This window comes from Piliocolobus tephrosceles, chromosome 9 (assembly GCF_002776525.5).
Source record: "Piliocolobus tephrosceles isolate RC106 chromosome 9, ASM277652v3, whole genome shotgun sequence".
Taxonomy (NCBI): Eukaryota; Metazoa; Chordata; class Mammalia; order Primates; family Cercopithecidae; genus Piliocolobus; species Piliocolobus tephrosceles.
The window spans coordinates 102,555,745-102,573,935 of NC_045442.1; the positions used below are offsets into that span (position 1 = coordinate 102,555,745).

Here is an 18,191-nt window from a genome sequence, read left to right on the forward strand (position 1 = left end):
ATCCTGGCTAACACGGTGAAACCCCGTCTCTACTAAAAACACAAAAACTAGCCGGGCGAGGTGGCGGGCGCCTGTCGTCCCAGCTACTCTGGAGGCTGAGGCAGGAGAATGGCGTAAACCCGGGAGGCAGAGCTTGCAGTGAGCTGAGATCCGGCCACTGCACTCCAGTCTGGGCGACAGAGCGAGACTCCGCCTCAAAAAAAAAGAAAAAACTTTAAATGGAAAAGATAATCTATTATATCAGATAATCTGTTATAGCAGTGGCATGATCTTAGCTCACTGCAACCTCTGCCTCCCCGGTTCAGGCAATTCTCCTGCCTCAGCCTCCCAAGTAGCTGGGATTACAGGCACGTGCCACCATGCCCAGCTAATTTTTGTATTTTTACTAGAAATATTCATTTAGTGCATAAATGAGTATAAATGAAATGTATCAATAGAACAGTGCTGGATATCATCTAAGTTCCAGATTTTGCCCTTTTCTCTTTTTTTCTTAAACATGTTTAGTTGTGTAATATCACAGCAATTCAGAAAAAAATGAAAACAATGACAATGACCAAGGAGTTCATCCACTAAATCTAAGAAGTGTTACCCTTAACACAATCATTCCTTTAGTTACCTTTTTATTTTTTGAGAAAGAAAATATTTTAGTGTCAGCTAAAGCATCCCCATTTCATTGTTTACTCTCCATCACCAGAGATAGACAGTAATTAACTATATTTTTATATTTTAGAGACAAAACGGTAAGCAATATACAGTAACATTGAACATCTTTAAATGTACAGATGTGGTGAATTACATTAAAAAGATTTCCTAATGTAAACCATCCTGCAACAATAAGATAAACACTAACTGGTCAAAAATGTATTATTTAAATATTTTGATAGATTTGGTTTACTAATATTTTATTTAAGATCATTACACTCATGTTCATAATTAACAATGACCTATAATTTTGCTATACTCTACTTTACTTGTTCAGTTTTATTATCAAGGTTATGCATACAAAATGATGTGGGAAGTTGTCCTTTTCCTATTCTTTGAAAAAGTTTATACAAAGTAGTGCTTATCTGTTCTTTGAAGATTTTGTAAACTTGGTTGTGTCTGGCCTGTTTTTCGGAGGGGGAGGCATCCGGGGAAGGAAGGCTGTAGATTATTAACTTGATTCACTTCTTTTGTTGATTATAAGTATATTCCAGCTTTTTCTTTCATCAGTTTTTGTAATTAATATTTTTCTAGGAGATTGTCTGGTTTCTCTCTTTCCAAATGTACTGTCAGGAACTTGCCCATAGTATTCTCTTACAGGCTTTAAAATCTCCATGAGTGGCTATGCTCTGTTTCTTTTTCGTGCTTTTTCTTCTCTCGTCCTTGGTCAGTTTGCCAGAGATGGCTTTATCACTCTTTTCAAGGAACCGGCTTTTAGTTGGGTTGATTTTCTGCATTATTACTTTGTTTTCTAGCTCATTAATTGCTCTCCTTATCTTTATGGTTTCCTTCCTCCTTCTGCCTTCTTTCTGCTTGCTTTGCTGTTGTTTTTCTATTGTACTATGTCAAGCACCCGTAGCTGGCAAATTTTTCAGTCTTTCTCATTTTCTAATATATGTGACTGAGGCATAAATGATTATTTTAACCAGAAGTGTCCAGTCTTTCGGCTTCCCTGGGCCACATCAGAAGAAGAATTGTCTTGGGCCACATGTAAAATACACTAACACTAATGATAGCTGATGAGTTAAAAAAAACAAACAAACAAAAAAAAAACCTCACAGTGTTTTAAGAAAGTTTACGAATTTGTGTTGGGCCGTATTCAAATATGTCCTGGGCCGCATTGCGGGCTACAAGACATGGGTTGGATAAGCTTGATTTAAAGTATCATTTATTTAGGCTGCATCCTACAAGTTTTTTCTCTGCTTCATTTTAATTACTTCATAATCTGTATTATTATTTCTTTTGCTCTTACAGTTTTTCATTTTTATTATGGAGCATTTCAAACATACAAAAGCAAACACTGCTTCACGTGGAATCCTTCTGGAATGTTCCCAGTTCAACATCACTGCAAGTGAGCTTTCTAATATATGCTTTTGGGTAATAACATTCCCTCGTTATTTTTACTCTAGAAATCCATGTGTGTGTCTTATTTCTTCTCTTTGAAGACAAAACTATACCTTAAATAACCTCATGTCATACAATGCAAGGGCTTTGCAAAATCCAGCTGAATTAAATTTTTTTTAAATCCCACATGACCAGATTAAAAGCAGCCCATTTTGCCAAAATGTAGACTTGCTTCACAGACAGTTAAAAGTAATTTTTAAAACACAGTTCTCATTTTCATCACTACGGTTTCCAAGTTTGAACTTCTACAAAAGTTCAGGATAGTTGAACAAGCACCGTTTCTGGAACTGTAAACAAAGCAGTTGCCTATGGAACCCGGGCCCTGCTTTTTTTGCCTCTTTGCCTGCCACTGATCCTTGCCCTGCTGCTGCCTTTCCAAAGGGCTCAGTGTGTGCACTCCCAGGGAATGAGCCATCCAAGCCGCAATCCTGAGCCCAAGAAAAGCACCACCGAGCCTCCGCAGGAAAAATAAGTTGCTGCCACACGAAGGAAAAGATTCCAGACCCTTCAGACTCCACAGCCACTGGCTCAACTGTTTCTAAGAATAGCGTGAACTGTGGAAAAAAAAAAAAAAATACTGGCAGCAGATATTGGTCTTAATTGTCTCCAGGCATTAAAATAGAAACAAGCTGAAACGGAAGTGCCCCTGGAAACCCTCTCCCAGCCTCACTCAGTGTGGACCAGGAAGCGGGACGTGGATGCGGCTTCCAGAGACACGGACTCCAGAAGGCCAACCCTGCGCATGGCGTCACCACGGAGCATGTTTCCAGGACAGCATGGTCTCTCCCAAAGTCGAGGAAGGCCAGGGGCCAGAAGCAGTCTCCAGGGGCCCAGGCCTCACTCTCTCAGGCTTTCTAAAGATTCTCTCGAGGCCTCTGATTGGAGGCCCATGGGATGTGAGGGGTCCGGTCCCAAGAGCCAAAGTTGTTTATCAGAGTCTTCTCTTTCTGGTTCATTTTCATAATCTTAAACTTAGCTAATTGGTTCCTAAATCAAATTTCGCAAATAGTTTCTTGTCATAAAAAACATCAGCCTTATAACTGGGAGGCCCCTCAACATAAAGGGGTGTGTGCTGCTAGATCCTATATTCACAGGCTGGAGAGCCCCCCACATCCCCTACTCCACAGAGATGGGTAACACCACTCTTCAGTTCAGAAGGCACAAAATTGTGTTTTGTTTTGTTTAATGAAGATGTGACATTCTTCTGACTACTGGGTTTCATAACCTAAACAGATTTCCAAACTTTGAGGATCGATTCCAAATTTAAAAAAAAAAAAAAAAAAAAAGTGCTGCATACAGAAGATCAAGAAACCCACTTCTAGTCTCCACTCATTCAAATTTCTCTTGCCTAGTGCATTAATCATTTAATGAAAATAGATTTTTTCCCTGCAAAGTTTCTAGTATTTATGAAATTGCTCTTAGTTGGAAACATAAGATAAACCAACACTCAAGCTTTTCTCAATTCCTAGACAAACACACTAAATAAAAGAGGTGGTTAGGGCTAAGTTTTCCAGAAATCCAGTGCCAATTCCTGATGGGATTATTTCAGCTCTACTTTTTCTAACGTGGTTAATTGTTGACGAAGTATGGAAAAAAACTGAAAATAAAATGAAGCTCTTTTCTCTTATGTGCATAATATTCCATAATATATGGAAGTCAAAGCCTGCTTCACAGGTGGGGAACAGGGCTGGGGCAAAGGGAGATACACACATCAAGAGAATGCAACTTAATAATGCTGGCAGACCCCACGTGGCTCCAAACTCTACACAGCATGGCCCTCCCAACCCAAACTCCAGTTGAAGACCTCAGAAGGAATTGACAGGATTCTGTTTTAGAAATACATGAAACCAAAAAAATCTAGCGCCAGACGGAGACAGATATAAATGGACACAGCCCAATGAGATGGAACATTTACAACGTAGGTCTCCCAGAAGCCCTGTCTTTGGTTGCAACCATGCAGAAATGTGTCATTCCCCCATTCTACACCTTCCCCCACCACAGTGTTTACTGTGATTCTAATCTACCCAAACCAGATTACTCAAGCCAGAGCAGAGATCGACTCTCCTTGCCCAAGGTTGGCAATCAGCCATCAATTATACTTGCCACATGCTAGGCTGTTCCTAACTCAGAAATCTTAGAGCATTTAGTTGCACATAGAAAGGACTCCATAAATGTTTGTTGAATTGGATGGAATGATTGTGCTCAATTAATTGCCTTTGCTTAACTGTTTCCCAATATCCATTGGTCCTTAATACCAACTCTCATCACTTGGACCTTCTCTTGCCTGTGTTTGCCAACAAGGCTTATATTTCAGGATACCAGCCCAACTCACCTTCTAGACCCTGAACCTACCTATGTTCTCCACCACTACCTCACCCTCGTCTCCCCCTTAACTCAAGATTCACCTGTCTCCACTGTCTGACATCTCTTGATCTATTCACAGGTACCCGTACTCAGCTATAACATTTAGAAGTGGGATCAAGGAGGAGAAGGATGGTGAGGGAAGAGGAAAGAGTTTACATTTGCTTTTCACCCTGCTGTGTGCCAGGCACTGCATATATTATCTCTTGTAATTGTGTTTTTAAAGAATGCTGGAGACTAGGGAGATGATACTTCCACTGTCTGAGCCTTTGGGTCGGGAAACTAACTCAAACACCAAGATCCCAAATGCCTTCTACAATGGAGACATTAAACCTTTTTAAATTAGTGATTTTTAATTTATGACTTTAAATTCTGAGAATTGATGAACACCCATAATGAAATTTTCACCCACCCACTATAAAATGAAGTACTAAAATGTGATTCCCTAAGGCTGAAATATACTATTCAAAGAACTATCCTTTGTTCTGAGTCTATAGGGGAATCCTATCTTAGGAAGGAGTAAAATAATCTCTCATTGCAAAACTTCACATGCTCACACTTACTCTTCAAAATCCTTCAAGGAGGTACCAAAATCAAGTCCAATAAACCATTATTACTTCTCTTTTTTTTTTTGAGATGGAGTTTTGCTCTTGTTGCCTAGACTGGCATGCAATGGTGTGATTTTGGCTCACTGCACCCTTCACCTCCCGGGTTCCAGCAATTCTCCTACCTCAGCCTCCCGAGTAGCTGGGATTACAGGCATGTGCCACCACGCCCAGCTAATTTGGCATTTTTAGTAGAGATAGGGTTTCACTGTGTTGGCCAGGCTGGTCTCAAACTCCTGACCTCAGGTCATCTACCTGCCTCGGCCTCCCAAAGTGCTGGGATTACAGGCATGAGCTACTGTACCCAGCCCCAATAAACCATTATTACTTAACAAATTTAATCACAGCCTATTTTTCTTATAGCATTGGACAGGATCACTAGTTCTACAGCTGAGTGTACCTGGAGAAATATTTGGCTCACTTTAAGTGCCAGACTGTGAGAAAAAAAAAAAAAAACAAGCATAACAAAAACCTCCTCTTAAAGATTAGCATTGCATTTAGCTGAGGAACACGGAACTGTGTGGTAGTCACGTGGCTGTAAGCATACATATAAAAGTCATCACATTTTTTGCCTTAGATTTTTTTCACTTTACTATATTTAAATTTACCTCAGTAAAGTGTTATAAGAAAGTCTTACGGTGATTGTCAAATGACTATGCAGGGAATTCTCAAACAAGAATTCTCCCTTCTCTCACAAATGAATTCTAGTCAATGCACTTAAATCCTTAAGTTTTTGAGTTATAAGCTCCCTCCTTGGGAGGAAGTGTGGTACCTAAGGAACCTTCGTAATTCTTTCATATATTGAGTAAAGATGCCAAAGTCACTGATTAAAGCTCCCTAACCTCTTATTACCACAAAACCACCCTGGGGGCCAGGGATCCTGGGTTTTCACTGCCTTTTTTATGAAACTTTCTTTCATCTTAGCTGAAATAATAACTCAAAATCAGTATGTGAGTCAGTCAAAGCATTGTTAATCCAATAGCAAATGTCTTGACTTTTTAGATTACAGGCAACTAGGGAAATATTTATAATAGTTAAGGTTTTTCTAAAAACAAACAAACAAACAAATCTTCCATGAAGTCTATATGAATTTTTTTTGTTGCTTTACAGAGCAAAAATTGTCTTAAATCTTCTTGATTAAAAAAAAAAAGAAAATCAAAGTGACGCTTCCTTGTTAGCTTGCAAAACCCAGAAAATGATTTTGTAGGAAAACACTAGTCATTTAACTAGCTATTAAATAGACAACTTCCTTTCACATTCTCAATTCATAACTCCCATGGGAGAATTTATTAACCTTAGTGGCTAAGTTCACATTAATTAAGCCTAACTGCCCTTGACCAGTTAAATAACTAATCTGTAAAAATGCAGCTGCTTTTGGATGTGTGCGTGTATATTATTGAGAACTTTTTAATGTATTTTAGTTTTAGCTGCTTTACAAACATGCATCATTAGAGGATAAATCCGTAATGATAAAGTATTTCCATTCACACATGCGATCTTTCGCATCAGCCTTGTAAATGTCAGCATTGCCCCTGAACGGTGGGTATTTCTTCACGTGTTCTCCAAAGCTAAGTCTCTGGAATCCCTGACTTTAAACTGTTGAGTAAGTTCAAGTTGAGTTTCACGCTGGCAAAGAGAGTGCCTAACTACAAAGAAATATCCACTGTGTAATCGTCGTTTCATGTCCGCTTGGACTGCCCGTTCTGTTTCATTATTCCTCTTTCAGCCACCTCCAGGCCGAACACTCAGACAAAATCACTCTGGCAACTTGTGAATGCCTTCTGCTCATGTAGGATGATTGTTTTGCCCCCTGTGCTTTCTTTACTGAGCTGTTTAATAAACAGCACGGTAGCTGGGAATTTCTTGGAAGGAGCCGGGCAGGGAGAGGGCACCGTGGTGCCGACTTTCCAGGCTGACTCGCAGTTGCATTTGCAAACCTGGGACTCCCCAGCCACCCCCACAGAGCTTCTGAATAGGTTGCTAAGGGCTTGGCAATGTTCTGCGCAGCCACTGCTGATACTAAAGAGGCCACAACAGGCTGGATCCCAGAAGAAAGGAAGTACTAACAGCTTGAGTCACCATGAATGCGGGACTCCTTCATTTAATAATCTTAGACAATTCTGTCTGGGTTTAAACGCCCCACAGTCCTGTGACAATGTCCCAGAGATTCAAAGATAAGCCACCTGATGCCTTCAGAACACATTTCCTTTTATTCACAAGATAGTAAAGCTTCTCCCTCATGCATAGTCACTGGGTTTGTTTTGTTTTGTTTTGTTTTGACAAAGTCTCACTCTGTCACTCAGGTTGGAGTACAATGGTACAATCTCGGCTCACTGCACCCTCCACCTCCCAGGTTCAAGTGATTCTCCTGCCTCAGCCTCCCCAGTAGCTGGGACTACAGGCGCCTGCCACCACGCCTTGCTAATTTTTGTATTTTTAGTAGCAACAGGGTTTCGCCATGTTGGCCAGGCTGGTCTGGAACCCCTGACCTCAGGTGATCCTCCTGCCTCAGCCTCCCAAAGTGCTGGGATTACAGGCGTAAGCCACTGTGCCCAGTCACATATTCACTGTTAACCAGCCCTCTTCACTCACGGCATCTGGCCTTAAACAAGGGAATGAAAGTTGGTTTTTTGTTTGTTTGTTTGTTTTGTTTTTTCTTGTTAACATCAAAAAGGGAAGGGAATAGATGAGAAGGAACATTAATATCAGCTTAAGTGACCTGAAACAGCAAGCGCAAAGTTGGGGGGCATACTTTGGTCCAAACGTGTGTGAAGTTTCAGCAGGCAATCTTTCCCACACACACACATCCTCCAAGTAGGGGAAGGGGAGATCGGAAGGAGCCATTGCTCTTATTTTGGTGGTTAACTGGACACAGGTATGTAGTCCTGCCTCGATGACAGTCACAAAGTCCTGGGCAAGGTAACACTGGAGTCCAGAATAGATGCCCATTTTATTTCCATCTGCTATAGAATGCAGAGCACTTAGGAAACGAGAGCTTTTGTAGTAGTATTTATCTCTACCCATCTCATTTTTCTGTCACTCTAGGGTGGTTGAACTGCGGCATTACCGTGTTCTCTATCTCATTCCTACTATGGGATGAAGCAATGATTGACAGAGGAAAATTGGGATTTGGACAAGATCTATTCAATGTCCCTGCACATTGTGTAGAAGCTAGAATCGATGGTGCAAATACTACATCTTGAAGATAATGCACCTGATCTCATCTGAACTCAGAAGCTAAGCAGGTTTGGGCCTGGTTAGTATTTGGATGGGAGACCACCTGGGAATACCAGGTGCAGCAGGCTTGGCCGGGCACAGTGGCTGATATGGTTTGGCTATGTCCCTACCTAAATCTCATCTTAAATTATAGTTCCCATAATCCCCACATGTCATAGGAGGGACCTAGTGGGAGGTAATTGAATAATGGGGATGGGTTTTTCTCATACTGTTCTTGTGGTAATGAACAAGTCTCATGAGATCTGATGGTTTTATAAAGGGGAGTTCCCCTGCACCCCTCTCCTGCCTGCTGCCATGCAAGACATGACTTTGCTCCTCTTTCACCTTCCTGCATGATTGTGAGGCCTCCCAAGCCATGTGAAGTTGTTAGTCCATTAAACGTTTTTTTTGTTTGTTTGTTTGTTTGTTTGTTTGGTAAATTGCCCAGTCTCAGGTATTTCTTCATAGCAGTATGAAAATTGAGTAATACAGTGGCCCATGCCTGTCGTCCCAGCTACTGTCATCTCAGCCTGAGGATCGCTTGAGACGAGGGGATCATTTGAGCCCAGGAGGTCGATGCCAGCCTGCACAACACAGGCAAACTTCCTTTCAAAAAGTAATAATTAACTTAAAATTTAAAATGTGAGACTCTCAAGGACCTAGCCAGTCTCTCCAGTCACCTTGGTTACGTGACAAGCCACAGGCACACCAGTGCAAACTCCCCCAGGGGACAAGGCCACCTCCTTCCTTGGTGACTTCCTAGCACGTACGGGGTGTTAGCTTAAACTATAACCTGTCCTCCGCAGGCCACAGGACCTTTGTCCTGGCCCCTCCCTAAGACTCACCAATCACCTCCCTAGGGAAGCAGAAGAAACACATAGTGGGCAGAGTGCTAGAGGGGAACACACCACAGTCCCAAATAATTCACCCGGGTGGCCAGGGGCTCATCTGTTCCCAATTAAAAATACATCTACAAGCCAGAAATCTTAATTTCAAACAGATCCAAGGGTGCAAAAAGGCACTTTGAGCACATAAGGTATAGTATATAATAAGGAACGTAAAGTTTCGTAAGAATAAGTAAGTGTTAAGTACATATATATGTGTGTGTGTGTGTATATATATATGTACTAGAAAACTTTTTCACTTAATAAAAATATATCATATATCATGCAAATAAACTGTGGCGTATAATAAGTATTTACCGTCATTGAGTTCCAATCATACAATTCTAGGCTTACCTGAAAATGAAAAAAAAAAAATCACAACAATAATTAAACCTTAAATATTAGAGACTAAACATAATTCAAGCTGTGAACTTATCCAGCATAACCTGAAAGTAATAGAAATTTCCATGACACATTCATTGCCTTAAAATATCTTCAAAGCCATCATTCATAATCATAAATAAAAATGATTGTAAATCAAAATTTCTGTGATCTACAGGGAGCAGTATGACAAAATCATGTAGAAGGATTTGTTGTGATATCATCCAGTTAAACCCCAGGAAACAGTGATGCAACAGCTCTTGGGAAAGATCCTGCAGTGTTATCAGTACTTTCTTTCAAATTCTCTTCAAGCTCATACATCTAGAGTATCTTCTGCTAAATGGTAAATAAGCATTGTTTCATAATGCTTATAAGGTATTCACAAAATAAAATGCAGACATTTTTTGACTCTTTTTTCTTATCCACATAATGTGGATTAGTCTCCATGACAACACCAACGGTCCCATCACATTATGACCAACACCTCCCAACAACGGCTATGCTGCTGTGACCCACAGTAACCCACTGTTCGTTTTTATTTTATTTTATTTTTCGAGACAGGGGCTCACTCTATCACTCAGGTTAGAGTGCAGTGGCGCAATCATAGCTCACTGCAGCCTCAAACTCCTGGTCTCGGGCTATCCTCCCACCGCAGCCTCCCATGTAGCGGGGACTACAGGCACATACCACCATGCCTAGCTAATTTTTTTTTTTTTAATCTGTAGTAGAGATGGGGTCTTGCTATGTTACCCAGACTGGTCTCGAACTCCTAGGCTCAAGCAATCCTTCTGCCTCAGCCTCCCAAAGTGCTGAGATTACAGGTGTGAACCAGCACAGCCGGTCCATCATTCCATGTTTAAATAGATGACCATTGATTTAAAAATCTTGGTGAAATCATGTGGCTGTTTGTGTGTGTCCAGTATGTAAAAACCTGGAGAAATGGGTTTCTTCTATATGCCATAATTTAGTGTGGATGAGTGTGATTAGGAGGCTGTGGGCCCTGGAAGTCATTCCTAGTGTCTTGGCGACATCGATTCCACTAGAGCTGGCTCCGTGGGAACTGTTCCACACACAACAGGATTCTCCCAGCCTCCAGAGACCTCACATCCACACAAATTTAGACACATTCATCACAGACAGGACATTCTTGAGGCTGTGTGGCAACGAAAGCTTCATTTGTTAAAGGTTAATCTATGGGGGCAGCAGAAATACTCAATAAGGGGGTTATTAAATGTTCTTATTAAATGTGATCAGGGAGCTTTGATGTCTGGATGTCAAGTTAAAGCCACAACTGGGCAAAACTCTCCTGAAGACAGTCAAGCACAATGTCATGCCCCTAACCATAGATCAACATACTCTGTCACTTGCACTTGAGGGTCTTTTCATCGTAATGAAAAGTATCAAGTGTTGAGTGTGTGTTTTACAGCTTACACAGAGCCATAAGCCAAAGGAGTGGGTTTCAGTATTTCAGAAATTCCCGAGGCTTCAGGTTTGACAGGAGGGAAATAGGCCATTATCCCCCATGTCAGGCAAGCCTGCTATTAGAGAGTACCCTCCCCACCGGCCCTGTACCCTTTAACTAAGGGTCGCATAACACGCAGATACGTTTCAGGATAAATTCACAATAACCACAGACAGTCCACAACATCACAGTTCATCTGTCCAGATAATGTATTTTACAAATAAGGACGCTGACACTCTGAAAAGTGAGAAGAATTCAGAAAAGTGAGAGACTTCAAAAGAAAGCTGAGCTCTAATCAGAAACCAGGTTTCCAAATTTTGGCTTGTTGCAGGAAACAAGGAGGCATTTGGGCACCAAAGGACAAATGTATAATGGAGCTTTTGATCCCTAAACTAGGGCAGTGTCAGCCTCTGACACAGTCCACAGAGGCCTGGACCATGAACACATAAGAGCAGAGCACTGGAAGTTCTGGAACAATCCCAAAGCTGAGGCTGAGTGCAGCATGCAGGTAACAGAAAGGCCGGCTGAGGAATGAGTCAAACTGAGAACCCCCAGAAGGAGGGACCCTAGTGGGCCCCAACTGGCTACTGCTCTTTGGGAATGAGCCATTGATGTCAAAATAAGCCAGAAATCCAGATGATTTAATATAAAATCTCCCAATTTCTTAATGCCAGCAACCTCGTCAAAACATTTTTTAGGCCGGGAGCAGTGGCTCATGCCTATAATCCTAACACTCTGGGAGGCCAACGCAGGCAGATCACTTGAGGTTAGGAATTTGAGACCAGCCTGGCCAACATAGTTAAGCCTCATCTCTATTAAAAACACAAAAATCAGCCAGGTGTGGTGGCAGGGGCCTGTAATCCCAGCTACTCGGGAGGCTGAGGCAGGAGAATCACTTGAACCCAGGAGGTGGAGGTTGCAGTGAACTGAGACTGCACGACTGCACTCCAGGCTGGGAAAAAGAGTGAAAAAAACAAAAAACAAAAAAACATTTTTTAGAAAACTTGCCTGCAGGCATAATTCACTTCCCAAGCCTCCAGCTTTCCATTTCTTTCCTGAAGCAGTTCATACCGATTTTTTTTTCAGACAACAATGCATATACTGCTAGGTTGCCCTATTCATTCCTCCTTCAAATTGTATTGAATGTCTTCTGTATCCAGCTCAAAGGTCAAAGGGTGTGCAACCCAAAGATGCAGAGATATCAGGAACATCCAGTGAGCACCATACTCCTTATGTTTGTAAGGAAGGAACTTGGAAGCATCTTGGAAGGGACTTAACCCACAAGGGGAGAGTGCGGAGGAATAAGACTGTCTTGTAGCAGAGGAGTGAGAAGTCTCATGATAGCACAGTTAGAATGTCTTGGCAAGAATCCATTGAAGATATTATAAGGGGGTAAACAAAGGTAGACTCTCTGGGAATGGAGAGAAAAGATTCAAGAGATATTCAAAAACTAGTTTCAATATGTGATCCATCAAGAGTGACACTGCCTTCACACAACCTGCCTCCACCCTGAGGCCCGAGGCCACAGAGCAAACCTCCCCCTGGGAGCCTCCACACTGCATCAGTCACATGTAGCCAGCAAATACTTACTGTGCCCCTGATATACGCAACACCTCAAAAGTTGATCAGACTAATTTTGACAAAAAATCTTACTGACAAACACACTCATTATACCCAATGGCGTTTAGATTTATTGAAACATATTTTAAGGTATTATTTATTTTAAGGATGTATTTCAACATATTGTGGCATATTTTCAAGGAGTGCATGTACAGAGCTTTCTGAAGAGCAATGTTTCAGGACTTATCAGTATCAGTAGGATGTTTTCAGGTGCGAGTAACAGGAAATCACAACTAAAAGTGACTTTAAAGTAAGGAAATATGTTAGCTCACATCAAAAAAAGCCTAAAGAGAAGGTTTGCCTTAGGCATGATATGTCAGGCTCCAGGTCCACTTCTTGCATTTCTTTCCACGTGGATCTCCATGTGTATTAGCCTCAATCACAGACTGGAGATAAGATGACCGAATCAGCACCAGGCCTCAAAATTAAAAGCATCTAGAGAAAGAAGAGGAGGAATCATCTCTTCTTCAATGGTTTGTAAAGGAATTTAGAACTTTTCCCTGAAGTCTCCCTCAAGCCAGCTCTCCACCTTTGTGTTAGAATTCCTTTCACATCCATCAACTAAAGTGAGGTCCCTCGTGTATTCCGAAACCCATCCTTGGCATGAGTTGCACAGTCACCATGATTGGCTTAGGTTAATCCATTGTAGTGGAGTGAATACTGGGGAGTTGATGACATTAGCCACAATAGTAACAAAAACCTTGGCTCATGCCTGTAACCCTAGCACTTTGAGAGTCATGACAGATGGATCGCTTGAGCCCAGGAGTTCAAGCTCAGCCTGGGCAATGTAGTGAGATCCTGTCTCAAAAAGAAAAGAAAAGACTAGCTGGGCATGGTGGTGTGCACCTGTAGTCCCAACTATTCAGGGAGCTAAGGAGGGAGGATTGGTAAAGCCAAGGCATTCGAGGCTGCAGTGAGCCACGGTCCCACCACTGCACTCTAGCCTGGGTGACAAAGCGAGACCCTGTCTCTAAAAAACAAAACAAAACAAAACCAGAAAAACAGGCTGCAACTTTTTACCATCTTAAAAAAAGAAAAAAGAAAAACTCCCTTAACTCCAAGTCCCTCAAGGCACTTCCCATATTCTGTTTCTTTTTATAATAAAACTTCTCTAAAGAATTATCTATGTTGACCATCTTTCTTTTCTCCTTTCTTATCCTCTCATGAAAATACTTCATTTAGGCAGGGCGCGGTGGTGCTCACGCCTATAATCCCAGCACTTTGGTAGGCCCAGGAAAGAGGATCACTTGAGCCCAGGAGGTGGAGGCTACAGTGGGTTGCGTTTGTGCCACTGCACTACAGTCTGGGTAACAGAGTGAGACCCTGTCTCAAAAACATAAAAATTAAAAAATATATCCTCCATTTAGACTTTCATCTTCACTAATCCACAGAAACTGCCCATGTCAAGATCAAACGACCTCCCTATTGACAAAATGAATGGCCAATGTTGTCTTATTTGTTGCATCCACTGTGCTTGGCACTATTGAACAATCTCCTTTTCCTCAACACTTCCTAAGTTTGGCTTCCAAGGCCATGCGATTTTAAACTTCTGTGCAGCCAGGAAGGGAGCCCTACTCTATACTCTGGCATCACTAGACTATAGTTCTCAGACCTCAGTTTTTCTTTCCCACCCATTTTCACACCCTAGATGACTGATTCAATGCTGGGGACTCCCAAAGTAATATCTTCACCTTACCTTTCTCCCAAACTCCACACTTTGCCTATTAGACGAAACCTCTTTAAATGAGAGACAGTTCCCCAAAAGCCCTTTTACAATAATTTCCATTATTCTAAAAGTTCTTTAAATATCTGCAGTTCTTTAAATATCATTCTCGGTTCTTTGCCAACTTGTTTTCAGTATATGCTCAATAAATGATGGTGAGTGATAAATTATTCATTGATTATAGTAGCAACTTAGGAGTCCCTTCAGATGGAAATATGATGCAGATGAAAAGAACCAGGCAATTCCACAGATAGGACACAAAAGGGCACCTAGATTTTATATATTAAAATGAAGAATTAGGGCCAGGCATGGTGGCTCACTCCTGTAATCTCAGAGCCTTGGGAGGCCATGGCAGGAGGATTGTTTGAGATCAAACACTCAAGACCAGCCTGGGCAACATAGCAAGGTCCTGAATCTACAAAAAAATATAAAAATTAGCCAGGCATGGTGGTGCACACCAATAGTCCCAGCTACTCGGCAGGTCAAGGTCAAGGATCACTTAAGCCCAGGAGGTGGAGGCTGCAGTGAACTATGATTGCACCACTGCAATCCAGCCTGGGCAACAAAGCAAGACCCTGTCTGTCTGTAAAAACAGTTGTAATTAAAAATAATAATAAAGTTAAATGAAGATTTATAGTGCATTCATTCACTACAGAATAGCAAGGAGTGATAATGCACTTTTTTAGCCTAAAACTAGGCCAAGAATATATACATTATTTATTTTTTTTCCTGAGATGGAGTCTCACTCTGTCACCCAGGCTGGAGCACAATGGCGTGATCTTGGCTCACTGCAACCTCCATCTCCCAGGTTCACGCCATTCTCCTGCCTCAGCCTCCTGAGTGGCTGGGACTACAGGTGCCTGCCATCACGCCTGACTAATTTTTGTATTTTTAGTAGAGACAGGGTTTCACCGTGTTAGCCAGGATTGTCTCGATCTCCTGACCTCGTGATCCACCCACCTCGACCTCCCAAAGTGTTGGGATTACAGGCGTGAGCCAGGCCAAGAATATTTTTAAAGTTTCAGGTCTCATTCAAGAGCAACCCAGAAGCAAAAGCATCTTCCTCGATCACCAAAACACAGTGGGCACTGATCCAGAGAAAGGAAGAGCTGCCTACTCACTCCAGCAGTTCTCAGCTTTAGACAAGCCTAAAGCTTACATTTCTTAAATCTGCAAAAAGGAAATATGTCTGCTCTGCAAGTCTTTATAGGGTCCTGTGTTGGTAAAACTAAGTATCTGGAATAATAGTCCTTTGAAGATTAGTTAAAGTGACACTACATTTATTCTTATTGTACAACCCAGGGCCATATTTAATAACCAATTATTTAAGGAGCACCATATTAACAATTTATCACAGAAACCTGTAAAAAGGAATGTTTAAATTTAGACTGTCTCATGTTTGAGGTTACAATTTTCCCCATGATCATTACAAGAACGATTTTTTAATAAACCCATGTCCGTGATCGTAAGACCGCCAAGAAATAACTTGAACTTGCTCGTTTTAACATCATTCCAACATGTCTTCCTTCTGCCAACATATTATGTCATCATCAGCGGTAACATTTTAATTCTAAAGATTCTCTTAAAGGAAAGTCCAATTTGACAAAGTTTTTTCCTGCTCTACTCCCACCAAACCGTTACAAATATTACTTACTTGTCAAATTTTTGTGTAAACTAAGGTTTTCATTAAATTTTTAAATAATCGTTCAAAATCACATTTTTTAAGATGTAGTGAAAACTTCAATTACACTCATTTTTGGACCCCTTTAACCCAAGTGCTACCTTCTTCCTGCCAGATTCCATGGCAGTTCCCATTTTCGGATTCTAGATCTGTAGCTAACGTTACGCACCAATTCTGGGTCATAGCACATATTCTTAAAATTAACTGTTTGACTTTGCTGTCTAATGATTAGTTGCTTCTTCGGGAACACATTGGAGTTTAACCACATTAAAGAAATAGCTGAATTTTTTAATGGGAAAAATAAAACATGTCCCTAAAAATGTCATGGAAACTCAGTATTTGTTAATTCATACCTCCAAAGAATCCTAACATTGAACATTGTTTCACAGTGAAAAGTGGGGATTAGGCAGAATAATGAACCTATTACTTCAACTATGTTCAAAGTCGCCCCATTAACTGGAGCTTTGATTTTACAATGGAGACAACTGAATGCTTTTGTGTCCGATCTGTCTTCATTGTGGTTCCACAGGGAGTCCCTATATTTCAAACATGTCTGGCTTAATGAATTTTTTTTCTTATTATTGCTGCAATCTGTTTTGTTGTCAGATTTACTCCAGCTTGGAGGGCTTCGTTGTTCTCTTTTCAGGCATCAGATCCTTTCAGTTTCTGGATACGTTGACTGAGGATACAAAACAACTGGTCTGAGTGGACCTGCAACGCCACCATGGTAGAAACCAGACGAAACCTTCAAAACAACTCCCTCCTCCTTTTGATCAGTGAAGCAACCGCAGCCTAATATTTTGAAGTACCTTTCTGTTATCTTTAGGCCAGCTCAAATGCATGCGGTCATGAGAACAGACCTCCCTAGAACCTCTGAGGTCCACAGCAGCTTGGCTCTCATCATTTTATTTATGTTGAGGTCATCGTTCATCGTTAGATGCCATGTTTTCATAATTTATAAGGATACTAATCCACTAAGAAATGATTTCAGCAAGGAATTTCTCAAAGGTCTGCTCAAAGAGTATGAAAATCTCAGTGACCCCTCAAGACAATATCATCTATATCATTTTACCACAAGCAAAGGGCAAACTGATGTCCAGGTAAGGTACAGTCACATACGCACAGCTATATAATTTCTCCATTCCCTGATTTCTGTTTTAAAAATCGACATGCCACACTCAGGAAAATAGGAAAGTGTCATATGACAACACAATGCCCCGTCCTGTGATGGGGGTGTCTGCCTTTTGTGTGGCCATCGGGCTTGCTCTGCTAGAGTCTGATGCTGGCCCTACTGAGGACTTGGGGTAAGAGTGGTCAAAGTTCAGGGTGGGAGTTAGCCCCTCCCTACGGGGAGTGGACATCCCAGCATTGGAGAGGAGGAAGGATCTTGGAAGCAAAATGGAACCCTGAAGATGTCCCGAGATAGGAATGAGAGGGGGCATGGTATGGTGGCTCACGCCTGTAATCCCAACACTTTGGGAGGTCCAGGTGGGAGGATCACTTGAGGTCAGGAGTTCAAGACCAGCCTGGGCAATATAGTGAGACTCCCATCTCTACAACAAATTTAAAAATAAGCCAGACATCATGATGCATGCCTGTGGTCCCAGCTACTCTGAGAGATCAAGGTGAGAGGATTGCTCGAGCCTGGGTGTTTGAGGCTGCAGTAAGCAGTGACTGCACCACTGTACTCTGGTCTGGACAACAAAGTCCAAAAAAAAAAAAAAAAGTGAAATAAGAAGGAACATCTCTGTCTTTATGGGCCTCTGTGTTTTGCTTCTCTTGCAGTCCCTCCCAGGAGGCAGAATCAAACATGCCCATGTCCTGTGAACATAGGGTTTGTAAAGCCATGTGGGAAGGTGACCATGAAGAGACAGTAATTGGAAAATGCAGTGATATGATTTTATAAGCCAGATTATTTAACATCATGTTCCTCTGTAGAATTATATCCTTACAATTGTCCCTTTCCATTTGTTGAACTCGAGTTTAAGTGTTTAGCTTGAACACAATAGTGTCAAAGACTCAACGAGCAAGACTATAAGTCCTACCATTTTTGCCCACAGGAAGAATCTCCCTTTTTAGAAACCCTGGCATATCTGGGTTTTATATTATTCACAGTGGGGCCGGGCACAGTGGCTCATGCCTGTAATCTCAG

At 41.5% G+C, this 18,191-nt stretch overlaps 1 non-coding gene and 1 pseudogene across 1 annotated transcript in view; one reads left to right on the forward strand and one right to left on the reverse strand.

Moving 5' to 3' along the window:
- Window positions 1–885: 885 nt before the first annotated feature.
- Window positions 886–18,191, reverse strand: part of LOC111528026 — a 34,560-nt gene continuing 17,254 nt past the window's right edge. Inside the window, exons 4-5 of the transcript XR_004229142.1 lie at window positions 9,491–9,526; window positions 886–2,660 (exon numbers count right to left, since the gene is read on the reverse strand). This is a non-coding gene — a transcript (uncharacterized LOC111528026). The remainder of the gene's footprint in view (window positions 2,661–9,490; window positions 9,527–18,191) is intronic.
- LOC111528056 lies at window positions 8,254–8,374 on the forward strand (annotated as a pseudogene).